The 21,623-nt window shown below is 41.0% G+C and overlaps 1 long non-coding RNA gene across 1 annotated transcript in view; it reads right to left on the reverse strand.

Annotated features, from left to right (window-relative positions):
• Positions 1-19,492, reverse strand: part of LOC148900552 (uncharacterized) — a 68,513-nt gene extending 49,021 nt beyond the window's left edge. The window contains exons 1-2 of the long non-coding RNA XR_016114354.1: positions 19,388-19,492; positions 14,590-14,675 (exon numbers count right to left, since the gene is read on the reverse strand). This is a non-coding gene — a long non-coding RNA (uncharacterized LOC148900552). The remainder of the gene's footprint in view (positions 1-14,589; positions 14,676-19,387) is intronic.
• Positions 19,493-21,623: the final 2,131 nt, after the last annotated feature.

The raw sequence follows: 21,623 nt of genomic DNA on the forward strand, positions 1-21,623 counted from the left end.
TATCTCGGCCACGAAGTCCTGATACGAGGCGCACAGCTCCGGTCGGGACTCTCGTACCGCCAGCACCCATGTTTCGGCTTCACCCGCGAGCAGGCTGGTGATGAAGGCTACCTTAGCCTCATCGCTAACGTAGGCGTCAGGATGTTGTTCAAACACGAGCGCACACTGCATGAGGAATTGAGCGCAGCGCTCGGTTTCGCCTGCGTAGCGTGAGGGTTGGGGTAGCGGGGGAGTGCGCCTGCCCACGGGCGGGTAGGAAGGAACAGTGAGGGTGGCGATGCATATTTCCATCTCCTTGAGGCGTTGAGCCAGCGAGGAAGTGGCGTAGCGCATTTCCTCAATCGCCTGGGCCAGCTGGCTCGAACGCTCCGCCTCTTGCACAAGGGCGGCAAAGTACCTGTCATCGCCGGCGGGGTCCATGGGTGGTCGGAGTATTGTGTTACGACGCTCGAGTGCAAGGAGGCAGAACTCGAGCGACGGAATCTTGGCGATAGGGAAGGACCCGAAATACACGGCGTGACAGGCTTGGATGGATCAAGAGTCTTTACTGGAACATGCATCAAATAATAACAAACAGGGAAGAGTGGAGGAAGATAACTAAATGACAGCAGACCTGGCAACACGGAAGTGGAAACGGCAATGACCAAAAATACTCCGACGGAGACGGTAGTGAGCGACAGACAGATATAGGCAGAAGGCACAATCAGTGAATGACAATCAGCTGTGGGAACCCAGGTGAATGTTGATTGGAGGGGCCGTCTCCCAAGATTGGCGGAGGAGGTGACAGGAGGGGCGGGGCGCGCCCCGGATGGCAACGAGATGTGACATCATTTGTTTCAAAACTAAAACGACTGAATCCATTATCTTCTGTTGTAAATTAAACACATGGATTAGTAAATGGAAACAAAAATGAAAGGCCAAATGGATCGATGCTTCAGTAATAGCTGGCATTGAACAAGTAGCAGAGAATTGCGGGCAATTTTGTAAAAAAATATAAGACATCGTGGGATTTTTTAATAAAGTATGTGTCATGGCCGGCCAGGCTCGTTCAAGGGTACCTTGACAGAGCAAAAGAAACAGACAAGCAGACGACTAAACATTATGATGTCTATTTGTAGTTAGTTAGTTGTATTAAGTTCATCCTGTCTACTTGACATCTAATTTAAAACAGATTCTTTTCTTACAATGTTTTTAGGTGTTCAATTACCTGACATGTTTCGGCGTATACTTCCGCCTTCGTCAGAGTGTCTAAAATACTCTGTAAGAAAATGATCTGTTTTAAATTATTTGTAGTCAGGACTACGATGGAGCTTGAACCTGTGAACCTACACTCATGTAGCCCCCGCCCCCATACACTCACACACACACATGACTCACACACACACACACACCCACACACAAACATGTTTTCACAATATCCTTGTTTTATGCAATGCGTTTTCACTTTGCACTTTTATATGCAAATTCACCCAAAGCCATCGGATGTCACAATCTAATCATTTGGTTGCTCTTTATTGATCCAAACTAATCTGAAATGTAAACGAGACCATCAACCAAAGCAATATGTCAATATTGAGACAGCACTGAGAGCACTTAGTGGGACACATATAAAACAGATTGGGGACAGTCTCTAAGGGATTGATATGAAGTCATCTTTTAAAAGCCTTTAAAGATTTAATAGGGGAAAAGAAAGGGTGTAAAAAAGAGGTTTGTCATTCATATGCCAGCCATGAATATCCTTGCACGTGACATTTAAACCAATAAGTAACAGTCGCTAACAAGTAGCACAAACGCATACATTGGTTCAGATTGTAAAATATTTGTAGTATGGTACACTAATGTTGCTTGACAGTTGCTAACATATCAGATTTTGCCATATTTGTTCCCACATGTCCCATATATCCTCTTTACCTTGCACCGAACTCTTACCCAAATTGATTAACCATGAAGAACACCACAATCCTGTAGTTGCAGAATCGTAGCCCCGATATTGTTTTGCAGTTTCACAGGTAATCATTGTCAAAAAAAATGGAAACTCAAAACTGCCCTTTTTGGGAATATGCGGGGAGGGGGCGTGTTCACTTTTATTTTCAAGGTTGCAAAAAGACACATCAAAATATTTAATTTCCAGTTGAATGCAATGTCAGGAAAATAGACCACAACAAAACAAGCACAAAATTAGGGTATAGATGCCTTTTTCTTCCATGTATTTTTCTCTGAAGGCCATTCTTATCTTACCCACCAAGCAGGCAAGCCAATGCGTGATCGACTGGAAAACCAGGAATTCAGTGCCGGTTATGATGCCATTAAAGAAGACTAAACAGCCCTAACTTCGAATGGCCCAATCCAGGTGTCATTGCAATATATGAAACTGTACCAACCACCAGTGGAAATCTGTTTCCATTTTCACCACTTCTATCGTGGTTTTGTTGCTATTCTTGTTTCTTCCTGTACGATATTTGACTTATTCTTTGATATTTATGCGTGTCCATGACACGGAGCAACTTCAATAAGACTGTTTGGTAACAAGAATGTGAACAGAGAAGAATATACTGAGCTTGATGAAGGAAGTAAATTTATCAAGTGGAAGTGTTCTTGATTTTTTTTTTTGGGCTGATGTTACTTCCAACATTACCTTGATAGTTATGGAGGTGTTTGGATGCTGGCTGTTTAATCGTGGAACGGATATATATTCCTTTATTTCCTAGGGCAACTGTTTTCAACCAAATGAATCACATGCTCAGGAATAACCCAGAAGTCAAAGCCAAAGTCAGCTTTATTGTCAAATATGCTAATATGCATGACATACAGCACAGATAAAATTAATGTCCTCTCCATCCCAGCATGCAAGGCACTTATAATGTGGCTAAAATAGACAGACAATTGACAACACACAATACATGTAATTTCTGAATGAAAAGTGAGGTAGTGTCGTATGTAAAGTGAGGTAGTTACGTATGTAAAGTGAGGTAGTGACGTATGTAAAGTGAGGTAGTGTCAAATGTAAAATGAGGTAGTGTAGTAATGCAAAAACAAAAAAAGAAACAGCGTGTAGTGTATACTCAACGTGGGGTGTGTACTCAGAGTTCGGTGAGTGTGGCAGTGGGAAGGGGCAGGGGGGCAAGGCTGGGAGGGAGAACTGATTATGTTCAACCACAGCCAGCACGCAAGTCAAGAATATCAGCGTACAATTGAAAATCATTTGTGGGGTGTGGGGGTGGGGTTAAAAAAAACAAAAAGACAGCAGCTGATAGGCTTGGTTACCCGGCGGACTTGGGTGCAGGCAGAATGTGATTGTTTCCAACTCATGACAGTGTGCATCTGGTTGTAACTGGCGGCCAGTCAGTCGCATATGTGTGTGAACCTGCACGTGCCGAATCATAGAAATGTAGGCTGGAGTGGACCGACGTTCTTAAGTATTTACGGAAAGATATCTGCGAAAAACAAACATTGTTTTCATTGTAGTGCCTAATATTCAAAAAATTTATAGTAGTTTAAGATGTTTTTGGTCACTTCAATTGGCAGACCTTGTTCACCATCCTCCACTATGACATCACCATTACTGAATGGGTGGATGGGGTGGTTTGTTTGTGGTTGTAGATTTCCTTCTTGCAAAAGTTGCGAGCAACTTACTTTGCCATTTAGTGCATCCAGTGGTAGGGGTCGGTGGGTAGGTAGGTAGGTAGGTAGGTAGGTAGGTAGGTAGGTAGGTAGGTAGGTAGGTAGGTAGGTAGGTAGGTAGGTAGGTAGGTCGGTCGGTAGGTAGGTAGGTAAGTAGGTCATTTTCCTCTTTTCGGTTATGGATTGGATTGGATTGGATTGGATTTGCCTTTATTAGTCTCGCAGTGGAGAAATTATGTTAGAAACAAATAACATGATGTCCTTGAGTTTGTCCATTGCTTTCTCTCACTAATTGCAAATCATCATTTTCACTGTCAGAAAGTACACATTTTGCCAAAAGGCTTGTTTTGTTGTTGTAGACTAGAGGATGGGGTTTGTGCTGTTTATGCCTCCCATACACACACGTGCACACACGGCGACACACTCGTTAGTCATTATGTCATAAAAGCACTGTCAGCATGAACAATAAACATGGCTTCTCTGAAACAAGTTTTTTTATGTGATCAAAAAAGTGATGTTAGCAAGCAGTGACGAAGAATAGATCTCGCGCACACCGGCTCATACAATGAGAGAGAGAGAGAGAGAGAGAGAGAGAGAGAGAGAGAGAGAGAGAGAGAGAGAGAGAGAGAGAGAGAGAGAGAGAGAGAGAGAGAGAGAGAGAGATAGGGGGAAACGGCCCCATTTAAATCAGTAGCACAAACTCATTTAAAGGACAACCGACGTCACTTTTTTGTTTCTTAACTGACATCAGAAAAACGTTTTATAGCATTTAAAAGACCTAAAACGTGCAGTATGATATTTTTATTCAAATGCAAAACACCAATAAAAATGACTTAAAGTGTCCAAAATCTGCAAAAAATTGAGCTGCGAATTGGGCATTTTCAGAAAGTCCCGCCCCCAGTTCGTGACGTCACGCAAAGACGTCTTGCATTGCTGAAAAATCAAAACAATGGCTTCAGATTCTGAGAATATGCTTTCTTGTTACACATCCAGTTATGAATATGATTCAAATAGTTCTGAAGAGGAAAGCATACATGTTTGCAATCAATTAAAGAATTTATTCCGTGTCATTTTGAGGGAAACGGGTGGGGGGAATGTTGCACCCGAAAATGGCCACCAGCTCCAGTGAGGAATGAATCAGCCCGTTTCCAAAGGCTGATAAATTCCTTCCATGGAGCTTGGACGCCCTGTTCTGGCGGCATTTGGGTGCAACACAAGGTTTTCAGACAAACAGTACAGCAAAATACATTGACGTGATTGAAGGACAGCTACAATGTGTCTTTTTGTCAGTCAAGGGCGGTCCTTTAATGATGTCACGTACGGACTCGTCACCAACTCAAAAACAAGACTTCCTGAATATTCGGCGCAAGTCTTATAAAGTAAAATATAGCTATATGCGGTGGAATCTTTGTAAAATACGCTCAGTAGAAGTCATTTTACAAATTATGGACACAACTTGTCCGGAGACGTTGGTTGTCCTTTAAGTTTTCAGGAATACAGTGATAACGCATTGGAATTAGCCTACCTATCAGACAATCTGAAGCTAAAATAAACAAAGGGCCGTCAAGCAGCATACAGGAGGCCGTCTTTTTAAAGGCAAATGAGATACGGGGATGAGTAGGACAGTGAAAGGAGATTAGAAACTAAAAACATCAATATTTGCTTGGTTGCCCACAAATTAATGATGTTGCTCATAATGTATGCAGTATGTAAAGTGTGGCGGAAAAGGCTTCAGTACAAGCATGGGGTAAAATGTTTAGGGTCAGTTGGTGAAGTGTCAGCGAGATTTCATGATTTGACATTTGCCTAACGGCCTTGAGCGGGAGTGTCAACCTCATTATATCATCGCGTCAATGCCTAGAAATAACAACCAGTCCATGATTTGAAGCCAAGCAAAGAAACGTATGAGTAACAGCTTTGTATTTAATAAAATCTCCTTTTTGGAAAACATCTTGATGGGTTAAAAGTGATCGTTCGTTCCTGGTTCATCGCTCTTCAGTGTGTTAGACGTGGGATGGTGAAATCAGCTGGAAGCCAGGTGTTGAACAGAATAAGTTATTTTAATCTCGGAGACAGCAGGGACATTGTGGGGTCGGTCGAGGGGAGACAGAGAGGAAAGAGGTAGATAGACGCGCTGGGAGAGCATTTATATAAGGCGGACAGGATGTGACATGTAGGATGTGAGGTATCGGATGTGACATCATGTAAAGGCAGGCAGGATATGACCTATCAGGAAGTCCAAGAAAAACAAAACAATGCAAAAACATTTTTAATGATGTTCGTATTAGCGAATTACCCCAACACGCCTCATCACAAGACGGACTTGTGTAACTTGCTTCTGATTGTCATTTACATCTGGTCACAGTGTTTGTTTGAATACAAAATGAAGAAAAATAAACTTTAAATAAATCAACCTTTCACTATCCCTGAGTCAGATTGACTCCTCATCTTTTGAGCCGCCCTTTCTCCTTCCGTCCATCCTTACTTATGACATCCCTTTTTATTTCTTCCTGTTTTGTTCCCCTGCACCCTTATTATTTCCTTCCAACGTCCTCCTTCCCTCTATGACGGTCAGTGTCTTACTCCACAAATATAGCCAATTGAGCAACGTCGAGAATGTCAGTGCTCTCATCAACTGCAACAGAAAATACAAGCAATGACTTCACTTTACATTTCCAGCCGCTTGGCTAAATCTGCCGCTCATTCCGAAATTCTTTCTGCCACGGTATTTGTCGTCAGACTAATGTTGGCGGAATATTGTCGCTTCTTGGACCGCAGTTCTGCAGCGCTATCAGCATGTACTTTTGAATGAGTTCACCACCGGAATACGGCTTTGATGCAGATGCTATTTCATTAGCAGTCGGGTTGCTGGCTTTTATTGCTGCATCTCGAACCTCTCGGCTCCGGTTAACAATAGACCACCGTTTCCTCAGACTTCTCGGCGTTTCATTTATCTTCTCTCTTCTTCGTTGTCCTTGCAAGCGGTCATACTTTTCGACACGATGAGTCTCACGGTGGTGCCGCATATTATATTCCTTTCGGCACTTATTGATTACACAGCTTGGTTTCCCATTCACCTCCATGAATGAAAAAGAAGCAATCTCTTTTTCTTGGAAAACCGCACTCGTCTGTCACTTTATCTTTTTGTTACATTTTGCAAAAAAAGGGGAGACTACAAAATTGGAAATATCAGAATGAGCACTGTTATCATCGAACTGCCATTAGCAGTTAGTTTTACTCAAGTATTTTTATATGCATTTCTACACTTTAGAAATGTATCCTGCAGGTTTAATCGGTCGCTCGAGTGTGCCGAAGCGGCTGTATGACACTAGTGGTCTTTTAATCTATGACTGTAGAGCAATAACTTAAAACATAAGACACTAAATCATGATTTTGGCTGCTTGGTAACTTATTTGACTTTTTCGACCTCTGCATTCATGAATTGTTTTAGGTATACATTACAATATGACTTTCATAAGCAACAAAATTAATTAGGCGTGTAAACGCCATGTAGTCTTAGGCAATTACCTCCATGTCACAAAGCTCAATCAGCGAACCTCTCTCAAGGGGGTGTCGCAAAGAATGGTGCTTGAGAGGTCTCAAGGAGAAACAAGTTCAGAATCAGAATCAGAATCAGAATCAGAATACCTTTATTCGTCCCGCAATGGGGAAATTTGCAGTCCACAGCAGCAATTGAAGAGGGATGGGGTTGGGGTGGGAGTGAAAGGATAGAAAACAAGATATTCTAAGCATAACAAAATAAAAATGTCAACTGTATACTGTGCAAATGTAGATGTGCAAAAACCGTTCTATAAACAAGACTGTACATAGTGCAGAATCAAGAAATGCATTTACATATATTGCAACAACCCATATTTACAAGTGTCCAGTTTTTTTGTTTTTTTTTTTCACATGTGATCATTGGGAATTGTGAAGCCTGACAGCAGTCGGTAGGAACGAGTTCCTTGTAAAACTTTGAGAAGAGGAACTTCAGAACACAAAACTGAGAAGTCGATAATCTTAAAATCATATCCGTACCAAACCAAAGGTAATTGTTCTTTGCTTTCTTTTCTGTAACTGTATTTATGTAAATGTTTTGAAAGGTAGAAACAGAAATAAGAAATCTTTGTTAAAATAGTATCTTTGGTAAGTTAAATGTGGAAATACTCATTTCATGATTAAAAAAACAATTTATGTCAGGTGGTTGGAGCCACTATTGTTTTAATTTTTATTGAGTTGAACAGTCTGACTGATTACTGATTGCATATTGTGTCTAATGGTACAATCCAGCAAATCAAGGGAAGCAGTCGTCTGTCTGTTCACCGAACTGAGGGACTGCTACATGGTGGTTGGTTGTGATCTCTTCACTATAACTCAAAGCATTTTATTGGGTTTGTTTTTTCACTAAACGTGATGAAAACTCAAACATGAGCGTCACCATTTTCCCAAATTACATACTGGAAATGCATGTACTGATGTAGTTGCATTAAGTTCATTCTGTCTATTTGATATCTAATTTAAACCGAAACATGTCAGGTATTTGAACCCCGACAATACACTGTCTTTAAGATAAGAATCTGTTTTAAATTATGTACTGATGTATTTGTTTTTTACATTTATTGATTCAACATAGGCCATCAGTTCGCTACCATGTTAACCAATATGTGAGCAGTGTGAGACCTCCAAAGTAGACATGATCAGCAGCAAAAAATAAATAAATTATGTCCCACTAGTTGAGTAAAATTAGAAAACAACTAATTAAAAACAAATTATAACAGAAATGTGTCTAAATAATGATTGTGCATCAATAATTAGTAACCTAGACTCAAAATCTGTGTTGATAATACTGGAGCAAGGAGCTAATTTTTTTCGGACAGCATTGACTTTTCAATTGTAATCTTGATTGTGGGGTCGTGGTTCTGCCGAGAAGGCACAACCACCAAGCACAGATTGTTCTCCTTTGAGTTATATCGTGGCCCAAAAAACGCAGTAAAAAGCTAAAGTATAGCACACTCAAATAGCGGATGCCTATATTTGGTAAAACCAGAGTATAGGTAGTTGAAAATGTTTGTTGTGATTGTGAAAAACGATGACGTTCAAGGAGTGATTAAGGAATGCCATGTAGAAAATGAGACCGTGTTCAACTTGAGCCACAGTTTGTTTCTTTGTTATGAAGAAAGGCGGATTTTGCTTTCAAAAGACCTTTCTCAGTCTTGTTTTTGTTATTTCACAATTCAAGGTGTCACAAAAGAAAAATAATTTTAGCATTGAAACCACCATGCTACTTGACATTACATATGCCAATATGGGGTTTGATAAACCTAAAAAATGGGAAACAAGCTTGAATATATTTTTTCAAGTGTCTACTTTTTCTTTTAATGCTTATATAGTTAGAGAACACAATATTGTGCGGGTCTTGAAAATTCAGTCAAAATCATGTTAAAGTAACGCCGTAATGTCGGAAATTTGCATCTATATGTTGTCAAAATATCTTCCGATTTCCCATCCGGATGGTCTCCTGATGCTCATCAATGCACAGAAAACACTGCTCAACCTGAGAGCAGATGATTGTATAAAGTTCATCCTGTCGACTTGATATCTAATTTAAAACAGATTATTTTCTTCCAGTGTATTGTAGGTGTTAAAATACCTGACATGTTTCGGCGTATACTTCCACCTTCGTCAGAATGTTTTAAATCTGAGAGCAGATGGTTCGGAAATTCACACATCAACGTGGCAACATACACAACCGGGGCGGTGAGCCCGTGGTGCCAGTGAATTTAAAGTTTCCATGACTCAACGCCGCACAGACAGAAGGAGGGGTGGTTCCATCGATGGTTGTGCGGATGCATAATTAACAGGCTGGTTTGGCACCTGGCAGACTCGGAGCTTCAGAGGTCACAGTGTCCTCTCTTATTTGCCAGGCGCCAATCAGGCTCTCTGTATCACCCGAGCACGTCCTTGTCCCAACAGCAGATTGCCCAGAGGACATCAGTCACATTATACCGCCTGGACTGGAGCTAAGATTCACACAAAGGCAGCAGCCGCTGCAAAGATAGCGTCACATGGAGTACCCAGGTGATACCTTGCAATTGATGCCCAAATGTCACTCGGGACACATGAGCTAAAACGACACCTTTGTGCAACGATACAACCGATCACATGCAGAATCATCTACCCGATGTTGTGGATCAGAGAAGAGTGATGGATACTTACTCAATCGCCAGTAGTTATGCAAATCTGGATAGTTTCATCTGTCTCCCAAATAGGGATTTGCTGCAGAAATTCTGCTGATAGGTGCATATGCGTTTCTTTTAAATGTCAGATCCTAACAGGTCATTTTAATTTTGTTTCCAGAAATGCCACAGCATGTGTTGCCGGATTTAATTTCACCTGCGCGTTCCTTCATATTTTGTTGAGACATGAATAATGTGCTTCCTCATGAAAATAAATAAATACATACATAAAAATATGATATGAACATTACCTGGTGCACCTCAAACTAACCTTAAGTGGTGAGATTCAGCGCCTCTGTCGTCACCGTCACATTAGTTCTGCTGCAATACTACGAAAGAGCCCTAAGTCAGCAATACCTTCAGTTTGATGGAAGTTCTAATGCGACTTCAGAGCCCTCACCAAACACACCATTTGTTCCCACTCATTCTGCACCTCTAAATCTCTGGGCTCCTATTGACCTGCAACCAGGCCTCAACACAATACTGAAAGACTCCTTTGAGAAGAGCAGTGCAGCAGGCTGCGCTAAGGAGGGGGTTGAGTGAGGAGAAGCAAATTTGGGACATTGGGAGTTGATGGTCCCCGAGCTCCTGATTCACTGCTCCGAGTGATAGGCCCAGGGAGATGAAAAACCCTCGCACTTTGTGAATTCAGCGCCAGACAGGTCCCACAAAACTAGAAGTGCCTAGACTGGACCTCCTTGAAGAACACAGAATGAATGCTTTCAACAAGCCAGCCCCGTTGTCTCCCCTCCAAAAGCTGCTGCTTGACTTTTTTCTCTTTTTTTTTTCTTTTTTTGTTTTGTTTTGAAATTGAATAGAGTGGATATCCAGATATTGTTGGAGTTCAATTGATCGTTTAATTTGAATAGTTTTGAGCTGTAACGAGATTACACGTTCACCATGTTGTCATCATACTCAATACTCAATAATCTCAACTCCAGTGACAGATCAAGTATATCATGAGGCAAGAGTCATTCTACATTTTTCGTGCAAATACTTTAATTTCAAGTGTCTCCTCCATGCTCCTTCTGAGGATTTTCATTATGTATGTGTGTGTTTGACTCTTTGTTTCGTTCAATAAGAGTGAAATTGTGTGGTAGCAGTGCATTGAATTTCATTCACTTCAGACAAACCAGCAGTGTGGCAAACAATTCACTCCCCCCACCAAAGAAAAAGACTTGTTGAATGCCCTTCCCATCTGAAAGGTACAGTCATATTAAACATTAAATATAGACAAGTCCATGTTAATTTAAAATAATTATACAATGTTGCCTCTTCAAGGGCTCGCACTAGCTTTTTGCTAACACGAATGATGAAAATGCAGCTGACACTCATCAGGATTAAATCATGACACATAATCTTTCATTCTTTCAATTCTATTTATTTTATGACTGTTTTCATGTAGCACAACATAACAGTGGGCTATGTTTACTTGGAAATCAATAACACAAAATATTATGGAGTAATGACATTTCCATTCATTTCAGCAAGGGAAAGTCATTTGAAGTATGGATGTTACAAGTGACAAACTTGGACTCAGAACCGATTATACTTGTAAGGCATTGCTTGACTTGGAGTTAAGATGCAGTTAGAAGTTACGTTCTGTTACACTGGACTGGTGCTTTGAACTGGAAAAAAATTATAGCCAAACAAATCAGTACAGGTGCTTGATGTTCTGCTGATTGTGACGTTGTTTGCTGGGTTGCACCATACAAAATGTGTTTCATTCATGAATTGTCTAATGTAGACTATTTAGAGTAGATTCATGAGACAACACATCTCAAATTACACCATTTGTGAAGTGGATACACTTGCTCCACTGCACAATCTGCTTCAAAGGCTTGTGTGGGACATTTGCCAGTACTGATGTGAAAACAACACCATAAAGCGTGTGTTTGTATTGTCACCTCTGTTGTGACATGCAACCCCATCCTGGACTTGTGTTTGCCAAAATAAGCCAAAACCAAAAGAAAATAGATCACACAACCTATCTAACCTCTCTTGCCTTGTTTTCTTTCGCTCTTGCCGCTAAGGTTTTGTCTTGATTTTTTTTGGTCCCTCCTTGTGAGTGAGTTAAGATGTCATGCTTTTATTTTTTTCCTTTAAAAGTGTATTAAATCCTCAAGAATGAATGTGTTTGGATGGTCAGTTTGGAGCAAGAAGACATTTATTGTTCTATATTGAAGACAGAGCTGTGGGAGTACTGGCAAGCGCACTATAAGGATGCTGTTTATTGAAATGACATAAAACAAGTCATCTGAAAAGCAGCGATGCTGACAAGTTCATGCTTTGATATGGAGGCAGGAGATTCTGTTTTAAACGATAAATGAAACAGCATTCACCATCTAAAAGTGCTCAAAAATAAAACACACACACACACACACCCAAGAGGACTACATGGTGCAACCCACGTCTGGGTGCCAAAATGGATTGCCAACCCTATGGAGACCGAGAGCTACTTCTTGGGTTCTGATGAATGCGAAGGTCGAGGCACTTACTATATCTTCTGAAATAATAGATTTGCTGATGTTAACATGAAATTTACAACACGCTAACAATTTCTTCCAATAATCATCAACAACTACATATGGGAAGCAACTATGTAACACTCTATTTATCTAAAATTTGCGAGTACAGCCGCATGTCCTCACCAACATGTCTAGGGAATCACAATAGCCTAAATTGTGGTTTACATCCTGAACTGGTGTCCAACAAATGTCAGAGCACACATATAGCTGAACAACCATCCAGCCTCACAGTCACAACAAGGGACAATTTTGAGTTTTCGATCGGCCTGCTATGCATGTTATTGAAATGTGGGAAGAAACTGGAAGGTGAGGGAAAAAAAACACAAAAGTGTAAACGAGTCATTCACTATTCTGCCCCTTTCAAGTCATAATGAATTAAATCTTAAAACAATGTCAAGACTTCAAATATCACACAGAATACATGATCACGGAGGATTGAAAAAGATTAAAAATATTAATTTCAAATTAATTCATCAAAAAATAGAGATGATGACATTCCGAGTAATTACTTTCAAATAAAGTTTGAATAAATTGCAGATGAGTATTGAAAGCCCGGATTCCATTTCACCAAAGATAAAATGTGTTCTGACAACTATAGAGGACAACAATGATTGAAGATGATACTTCAAAACTTATTTTGGCAAAGGAGACAACTGAACGGCAAGTCAAGGAGAGCGCTCAGCTTTCTCTGAGTTGCATCTGCTGGAGAAAAAAAATCCAAGTAAACTGTCATTAATCTGCCTGTGAAAAGTACTGTTTTAAGCAGGAAGCCAGACACCAAAATTCTTCTCTGTTCAAAAGTAAAACTTTTAATGGTCAGGATGATAGTGTCGGCGATAAGCTTCTTTGTTTGTCCAATATATCTGGACGGCTCCAGTGAATACTCTGTACGTTGTGTCACTAGATCGCCAGTCGCTTATTTACTGACCATTTTGGTATGTGCAGTGGGAACACAGCTGCCACAGATCACTACACTGCTCTAATTACGTTATCAGTCAACCTAGAGTGGAAATATCCTAGGAAATGTATGGAACCCAGCGGGAAATGTGCACACATCGTAAAAACACTTTTGCGGCTGTGATGCATCCAATACTTTGGACTTCATCAATCATCATCTTTTTCTGATGTCAAGTGATATATTTTTGATCAATATGTCTGAGGAGTTCACCTGTCCTGACAAAGTACCAGGCAAAAGAATAATGAGGTTTGATAAAAGATGATTTTGCAACTGCAAACACGAGCATTAGGACAGATACTGTAGATAGTAAGACAGGATGAAGTGGGGCAAGGAGAGATCAGTCACAGAATATAGTGGAAACTTTGAAAGGATGCTGAGGGCAGAGATGCTCTGTCACAACTCTGACATTTATCGTCAAGCACAGTCTCTCTCTCTCTCACACACACACACACACACCCAACACACAAACACACACACACACACACACACACACACACACACACACACACACACACAAACAAGCATAGTGTGACACACTTTCAGAATGAAGAGCAAGGCTGTCAGGGTCAGCTTATCAAAGCTGGATGGATAAAATATGGAGGAAGGTTGTGTCAGGCAGCCCTTGAGCAATTCAGCCGGTATCTGGAGGATAAATAAATGTCTTGCACCTCAGGGAGTTCAGGTTTGTTTTCAGAAGACGCTCAAACCAACTTTGTTGTTTTGACTCGCAGGACCTACCTGGACTCATGCTGCAATAACATGCGGCTATTGAGAAAGCTTTGGCCATTTTCACCAAACAAATGACAGTTGAAAAAATATAATATAAACAGTTGAAAAAAAAAAAAATATATATATATATATATATATATATCCTCGTCTCACCCCCCCCATGTGTGGTGTCTGTCCCCCATTTTAGTTAGCTCGGGTCCTCTCCAAGAGGCCAAGAAGCTTCAGGGTTCTGCGCAGTAGCCGTGCTGTTCCCAGCATTGCGTTTTCTGGACCGAGATATCCGATGTTGTTGCAACCACTTGTCTAGTTTGGGTGTCACAGCCCAGAGTGCTCGGCCACTTCAGTTATGGTTCGGTTGTACATCCCGTGTAGGGGCTTTTTTTGCGGCTGGATAGCTCAGTTGGTAAGGGATCGGTTTGGGAGACGAGTTTTCAAATCCCGCTTGGGGCAGTGAAAATGAGCACACAACATCATCCAGTGTGGGTCCTTTGGCAAGACCCTTCACGCTAATGCCTACCTCATACAATGATGACAGATGTCATGCCGGCTCAGACATCGCCCAGCTAAATCAGGTCTGCGTCAGGTGCTGGGAAACCAGAGCACCTTGATGAAAAATGGGCAGAGAGAGAGAGAGACAGAGAGAGAGATGTATATAGATATAAAATTTATAGCATACATAGATTTTTAACCTCTGTAAAGAATGAAAAACTTTATACTGTGGTGCACAGGTGTGCCAAAAATGGCCTACTTAATTCTATAATTACTTCACGATATGGTTGAGTGACACTTTGATTCTCTCAATCAATACAAACACTGGAACAGATTAATTTCATTCCTATTTATATCATTTGAAAAAGTGTTTTGAAATACAAACTAAGCAGTCAGATAAAGCAAACTCATATATAAGGGCACAACGATATATCTTTATGAAGGGGAGATGTTAAAAGGATGACATTTGTTGCACCCTCAAAAACACGTGTTCAGCGCACGCTTGGTTTGTCACCCTAATTATTGCGGACCTCCTCACGGTGAAAACTTGCTGGAAACTGCTCATTTATCTTCCTCCTAATGGTATGTATATTTGTTCCGACTTAGTTCGTTGATCTGCATCCAGTGCTTGTGTGTCATTGGCCCCCTCTGGGGTGACAGAGTAATTACAATGTGTTTGACCCTCTACCATCATACGCTGTTCGGCTTAATTGTGGTTGTTGCCTCGACTTCCATTTAGCTTCAGATAAGAAACAGCCGCTTGCAAGCGGATGCAGCCTTGAGTGTCTTTCCAAAGAGGCATATGCTTTAGAGAATGTGTTTGCTGATAACTCAATTCTAGCTTTTCAGCGTCTAATGATTTATTCTCATCCACAAGCTTGTAGGTGGGATGTTTCATTGCCATGCTGACTGCTAAATACTGCATCATCTCATTAGTAGAGCATGGTGGTAGTTGTGCCATAGCGTGGGCCAGGGATGTGGGGGTCAGCCATTTTATTTTTCTGATTCATGCTATACATTGATTTTTCTCTTTCAGTCCAATAAGGTCAATGATGCCATGATTGAAATATCACAATTTGCATATTTCCCTTCAAATACATGGGCGAGAAGGCAAGAAATGCACCGCTTAAATATGGCAAATGGCTCAAAGATCATTCCTATTTTGTTTTCATTCCAACCATCCATGAGACTGCTTCATGACACAAATTCAATAAAATGTGCATTTGTTCGTTAGATTGTGAACGTGTAGCAAATGTTGCCATAAGTGACTTTATATAACATAACCTCCAGTGAATTATTCATTCCAAGTCAAACTCCAACAGCAGCATGGCGTTGCCTATCTCCCTGCTAAGATGTGAGGTCTCCACGGTTAAGTGGTTTGACCAAAATGTGATGCGGTTATTGTTGTACTTGGGGACCCAAGGTTAAACAGTGCTTGAGATAAGCAGTGATGTATGTCCACTAAAGAGTATCAAAACTTTTTTGCTCTTATTTTTACATTTGTAAACATATATTTTAATAGCTGTCAGAGATGATGTTGATCAGAAATGGCTTTACAACATCACCCCAGTGATCCTGGCGTTGTGCTGGATCATTGAAGAGCTTGTGGTTACGAGGGAAATAGACCACTGCAGAGGGTGCTATTTGTTCTCATAACATGCTTTCCAACTACAAAGGCCTTTCACTTTCAAATATGAAGTTGGAGCAAACAAACGTGACTCATTCCGTTCAGGAATTCCTCTTCTTTGCAATGTGCCAAACAAAAATGTTTACCCAGAGACTTTATGATTTAGTATGGATAAACACAACCGTTGAGTTCTGGTAAGGCAAAAGAACACCATTCTTTAGGGCTAGCAAAACATGGTGGCTTGGATTGTGTTATTGTTGGATGTTATGTGACTTGGGTCATCATGGTTATTGTAAAAAATCAGGGTTATATGAGGCATTTAAGACCGCAGTCAGAAACTAAATGAAAAGCAAGACACAGAGGCAAAAGTGAAAATGACTCAATGTACAACAAAATAATTCTGTATAGACAACATCAGATTTCATTATGCTGCATGAAAAATGTGTCAAAATTATTTTTTGAGCCATTTCCTATCCCTGCCCGAGTCCACTATAATCATTCGTGGAAGACTGTATGTTGATCGATTTTGTTGTCTGCATGTTTTTTTATCACTCATCTTTATTTCCATTAAAGTTGGGCTGTAATTGATAGTTTCAACAGTGATGCTTGAAACGGGAACATTTCTTTGTTTTATATTTGCTTTCACATGCAGATTAAATAATTACAGTAAAGTCTCGTTATATCGATATCGGTTATATCGATAGTACTGCTTATTACGATACTATTTCTATGAACGCAAGGAGAAAATTTACATGCCGCAGGATCGGATATATCGATAGTCCGGTTATATCGATATTTTTTCCGACTCCCGAGAATATCGATATAACGAGACTTTACTGTATAAGAATGATCTTGAAACAAGGATCCGGTGGTTGGGACAGCTACCTAAGGAAGCAACACCACACTTTGTCCATCAATAGCTTGTCCTCCTTCGTTTAGAACACAAAATCACATTGTGAGTGAAGATGTCACTCCACCTCATGGTACACTAAATCTGCCTTGTGCATTGTTTGACTGACCACTTATGATGGAATTCTTCCCAGTAGACATCCTTTAAGCATTTTCATAAAAAAAAAATAGATCCCCTAAATAGAGACGAATAACACAGAACTCCAACATTGTTTTTGAGGCAACAAAACAGATGAGAACCTGTCACCTCAAAACAAGTCAATAACAACTTGTGTCAGTTTCGCTTTGTGAACATGAGACTGTTTTCTGAAAGAGTAAATTGACCCTGGATGTTTGTCCCGCATCCTGAAGGGCGAGGAAACGGTTTGACCACTTGGCCAAACATGAAAGCACGCTTGCTTAGACACTAGCGGGTTTATTGGTCACAGTTCAGAGCACTCTGTTTAGAAATAGTATAGCAGTGTGTGTGCCCCTGCGTAGAGACTGTTTGAGTCGTGCAAAGATTGTGGCATGGTTTTGCTTACAAAAGTAGTGGAAATGAGACATCAGGAATAACTGAGGTGAAAGGGACACCATTCTAAGGTTGCATATAATGCTTGCCTGACATTGCGGCCGTAACAAGAAATGATGAGTTGTAATACGTTTAACTTTTCTAGCAAAAATAACACAAATTAGCAATTTCTATTGTGCAGTGAAACTTTTCTGGTTTACAGAAAAATATGTTTAAGTACCAGTCTAAGGATGGAACAATTCCACGAAAAATGTCAGTAAAAGTGGCCCGTGTTGTGGTGACTGAACCCACATACACAAATGACTTGTCCTCAAAAGGAAAAGAAAATGGTATGAAACTAACATATAGAACTTTGCTTCAATGTGATAACTGTATTCGAAAACATGAATGCGACTAAACCACGCATGCATTCCTGTGAAAGACATTGTTTCCGTTGATGTCAAATGTGGCTGCCATTGAATTCCTGGCTGACAAGAACATTCTAACTTTGGCAAAAGAGACAGTTTTCACGAAACACCCCCTTCACGCACACGCACACATGCACAAAAACACACACACACAAACACACACACACACACACACACACACACACACACACACACACACACACACACACACACACACACACACACTACTTCTCTGGTAAATATATTGTAAGGACATTGATGGCATAGGCCACAAAGGCAAAAAATGACTATTTTCCTCGTGAAACACTTCATTTTTTTTTTTATTTGACAAACATTGAAAGGTTTGGGGAATATTCAGTTTAATTGTTACTGAGTGATGCCGAGTAGGTGAGTGAGGCTGCTCATAGCACTGCAGTGAGCAAAAATACACTACATTCAGTTCATGTTACACAAAAAATAAATACATGAATAACACGTTTATGGGCTTTCATTCATTGAACTCATGCAGGGACAACACTGCATTCATTGTTGACAAGATTTATAGGTTCTTACTTAGACCTTGCAGTTTAATGGAAGTTGTTCTTGAGCAATCTTGTTAAATATCACTGTAATATAACCCTTGTGGGGGTATATTTCTGTTAAACGTGTATCACAAACACCAACAAGTGCCATATGCTCTTTTCTGCAGCTGGGCTCATCTCCATTCGAAAACTAATCACAAATGAATTTCAATTTTTGTCACCACATACCGTCTGCCCCTGTGATTTCTCATTAATATGCTCCAAATATGCAATCTGTTGTGCTGGAAAGTGAACATAAAATATCACAGCAGTGCTTTTGATGGTTAACTGCATGGACCAGTCCCGGAGAGTTGAGATGTCTGTTGCATCAATTAAGGACAACCGACACCCCGGACAAGTTCTTCTGAGCGCATTTTACAACGATTCCACCGCATATAGCCATATTTTACGTTTTAAGACTCGCGCTGAATATTCATGAAGTCTTGTTTTCGAGTTGATGACGATGCCTGAAGTGACGTCACATTCGGAACGCCCCTGACTGAGAAAACGACACACAATACATTTTGGGTACTTTTTTTTCATCTGAAAACACCGTGTTAATCGCGAAATTAGAAGGTAAACTACATAAATAACGTGATGGTGAATCGTGTGTCGCAGCCAATTGCGGTAACACGCATAAAGAAGGTGTAAATTTACACAAATTCCCAGAGGATAAATCAGCCCATTTCCAACAGAGCACCAGCGGAGGCGAACGAGGAAGTTAACCAGAATTAGAGATTTGGCTCTTGGATAGCGGAAGTTTGATGCATGTTTACTCATTTAGTCACACTGCATGCTAACTGTGAGCTCACCTGGTGAAAGAGGGCAATCGCCATATTAGTGGAGCAAACCGATCGGACAAACTTCTACTTTCCACCGTGTCATTTTTTTTCTCTGGAGCGCTGTCGAGAGAGGAGCTCTCTCTCTACTCAACATCTGATGTTCGTGTGGCAGTCTCCTTTGTGTGTGTGCGTAAAACCCACCCCTCTGTCTTCTACCAGGGATTTTAACCAATCACGGGTGGCTTTACGGCTCTGATATGCTCTTTATACACTGGACGAAATGCAGCTTGTGCCCCATCTTGTGCATTTTCTGGGCGCTACATCGGAGTCCAGATCTTCACCAGTTTCATCGCTTGCAGACGGCTCGAATTGATACGGAAGGACTTCTTTAATCAATTGCAAATATTTATGCTTTCCTCTTCAGAACTATTTGAATCATATTCATAACTGGATGAGTAACAAGAAAGCATCTTCTCCGAATCTGAAAGCCATTGTTTTGATTCTGGAGCAAGGCAGTTTGTGAAGTATTCTGACATGACGTCACGAACAAGGGGGCGGGACTTTCTGAATCTTCCCAGTTTCAAGCTCATTTGTGGCAGTTTTGGGACACTTTAAGTAATTTTTATTGGTGTTTTGTATTTGACTAAAAATATCAGCTTGCGTGTTTTGGGTCTTTAAGATTCTATAAAACGGTTTTCTGATGTCAGTTAGGAAACAAAAAAATGGTGTCGGTTGTCCTTTAAAAAGGCTTTCTGCCATTTAGGTCCGTTCCTATTCCTAAGCTTAACAGTTTTTTTATTTGAACTTAAGTGTATTTCTAAATTTGCACTTTCTTTGTGAGCGGAAAGTTTACTTTTAAATCAATCAGCAAAGAAATGAACAAAGAGAAGCAGAAATGTCGACTTTATTAACTTTTTGTGCACTTGAAGGAGCCACACCTTGCTCTACTTTTTATTGAGGGTCCTAAAAAAATAAAGCACAAAGAGTTGAGAAATACTGTCGTACATCAACCTGGACAATAGGATACTTTTTTTTCTTTTATCGGAGTGATCAAGAAGACTCATGCTCACTACTATTTTTCTAGTGTTTCATTGACAGAAAAATAATTGTATGGGTTTATGGTTCCTTCCTACTCGCTTCCTGCATGCTATAATTAGAAGTGTGGTTTCTGGCAGCCGACACTGACTTTGGGAGACCTTACTGTCTGCACACTGATCTGGGGCCAGATTTAGAAATTCCACTCTGGAGGACGATGAGGTTCTCGGAGGAGTAACCTCTGATGCAGCAATCTCTGCCTCAGGTGGAGTGTATGTGTTGTATGGAACCAGTGAGCTGAGCTGGAGCCCGGGAGACTCCACATCAACACTTGGCCCATAGTCATTAGGTAGGTAGAAGAGGAGTGAGTTGGAAAAACACTTAGCAGTCTTCTGGCCTCTGTTACACAGACTTGATCCTGCAGCCCCCTTTGACCCCAACTCCCATAACTCATGCTACTCCCCCTCACACACAAACACACACACGCACACACACAAACACAGTGTTACAGAGGGCGCAATGGCCAAGCCATTTGGCAAAATGTGAACTACAGCCAAGCATTCCCATGTAGCTGTCGTGCATGTGTGCGTGCATGTGAGAAGGGTGGGGTTGAGCCTTTTCTATAAAGAAAAAGCAAACAGTCCATAAAGAGGCCTTGCCACTCTTCCATTTCAATGTAAATGAGGCTAACTCTGGCTCGGGGTTAAAAAACTCTCTGGGGGCCTGGCAACTACCCCCACTAGGGTCACACAAATACACACATGCGGAACGCAACACACAACTACACGGGCGGGCCTACACACACTAAATCTAAGGTAAGAGGCCCAGATAAAGAGCTCAGAAGCCTGACAGAGTGTCAGCCCCCATTAGGCCAAAGGCTGTGTGTGTGTGTGTGTGTGTGTGTGTGTGTGTGTGTGTGTGTGTGTGTGTGTGTGTGTGTGTGTGTGTGTGTGTGTGTGTGTGTGTGTGTGTGTGTGTGTGTGTGTGTGTGTGTGTGTGTGTGTGTGCGCGTGTGCGTGTGCATGTGCGTGTGCGTGTCAGGCAGACGTACCATTTATTAACATTACATTCAGCGCATACTCTTTTTCTCAGTCAAACACATCCTCCCAGAGCCGCCCTGCCTGGCTGTCATGCGATTTGAGACAAGAGACATACACAAAAGACAATGGTACCCAAGTGAAAAGACAAACATCTCGTACATTTCCGACATCACACACAGTGGTGGCAAAAA

This window comes from Hippocampus bargibanti, linkage group LG03 (assembly GCF_051943395.1).
Source record: "Hippocampus bargibanti isolate YZ-2025 linkage group LG03, ASM5194339v1, whole genome shotgun sequence".
In the NCBI taxonomy this organism is placed as follows: Eukaryota; Metazoa; Chordata; class Actinopteri; order Syngnathiformes; family Syngnathidae; genus Hippocampus; species Hippocampus bargibanti.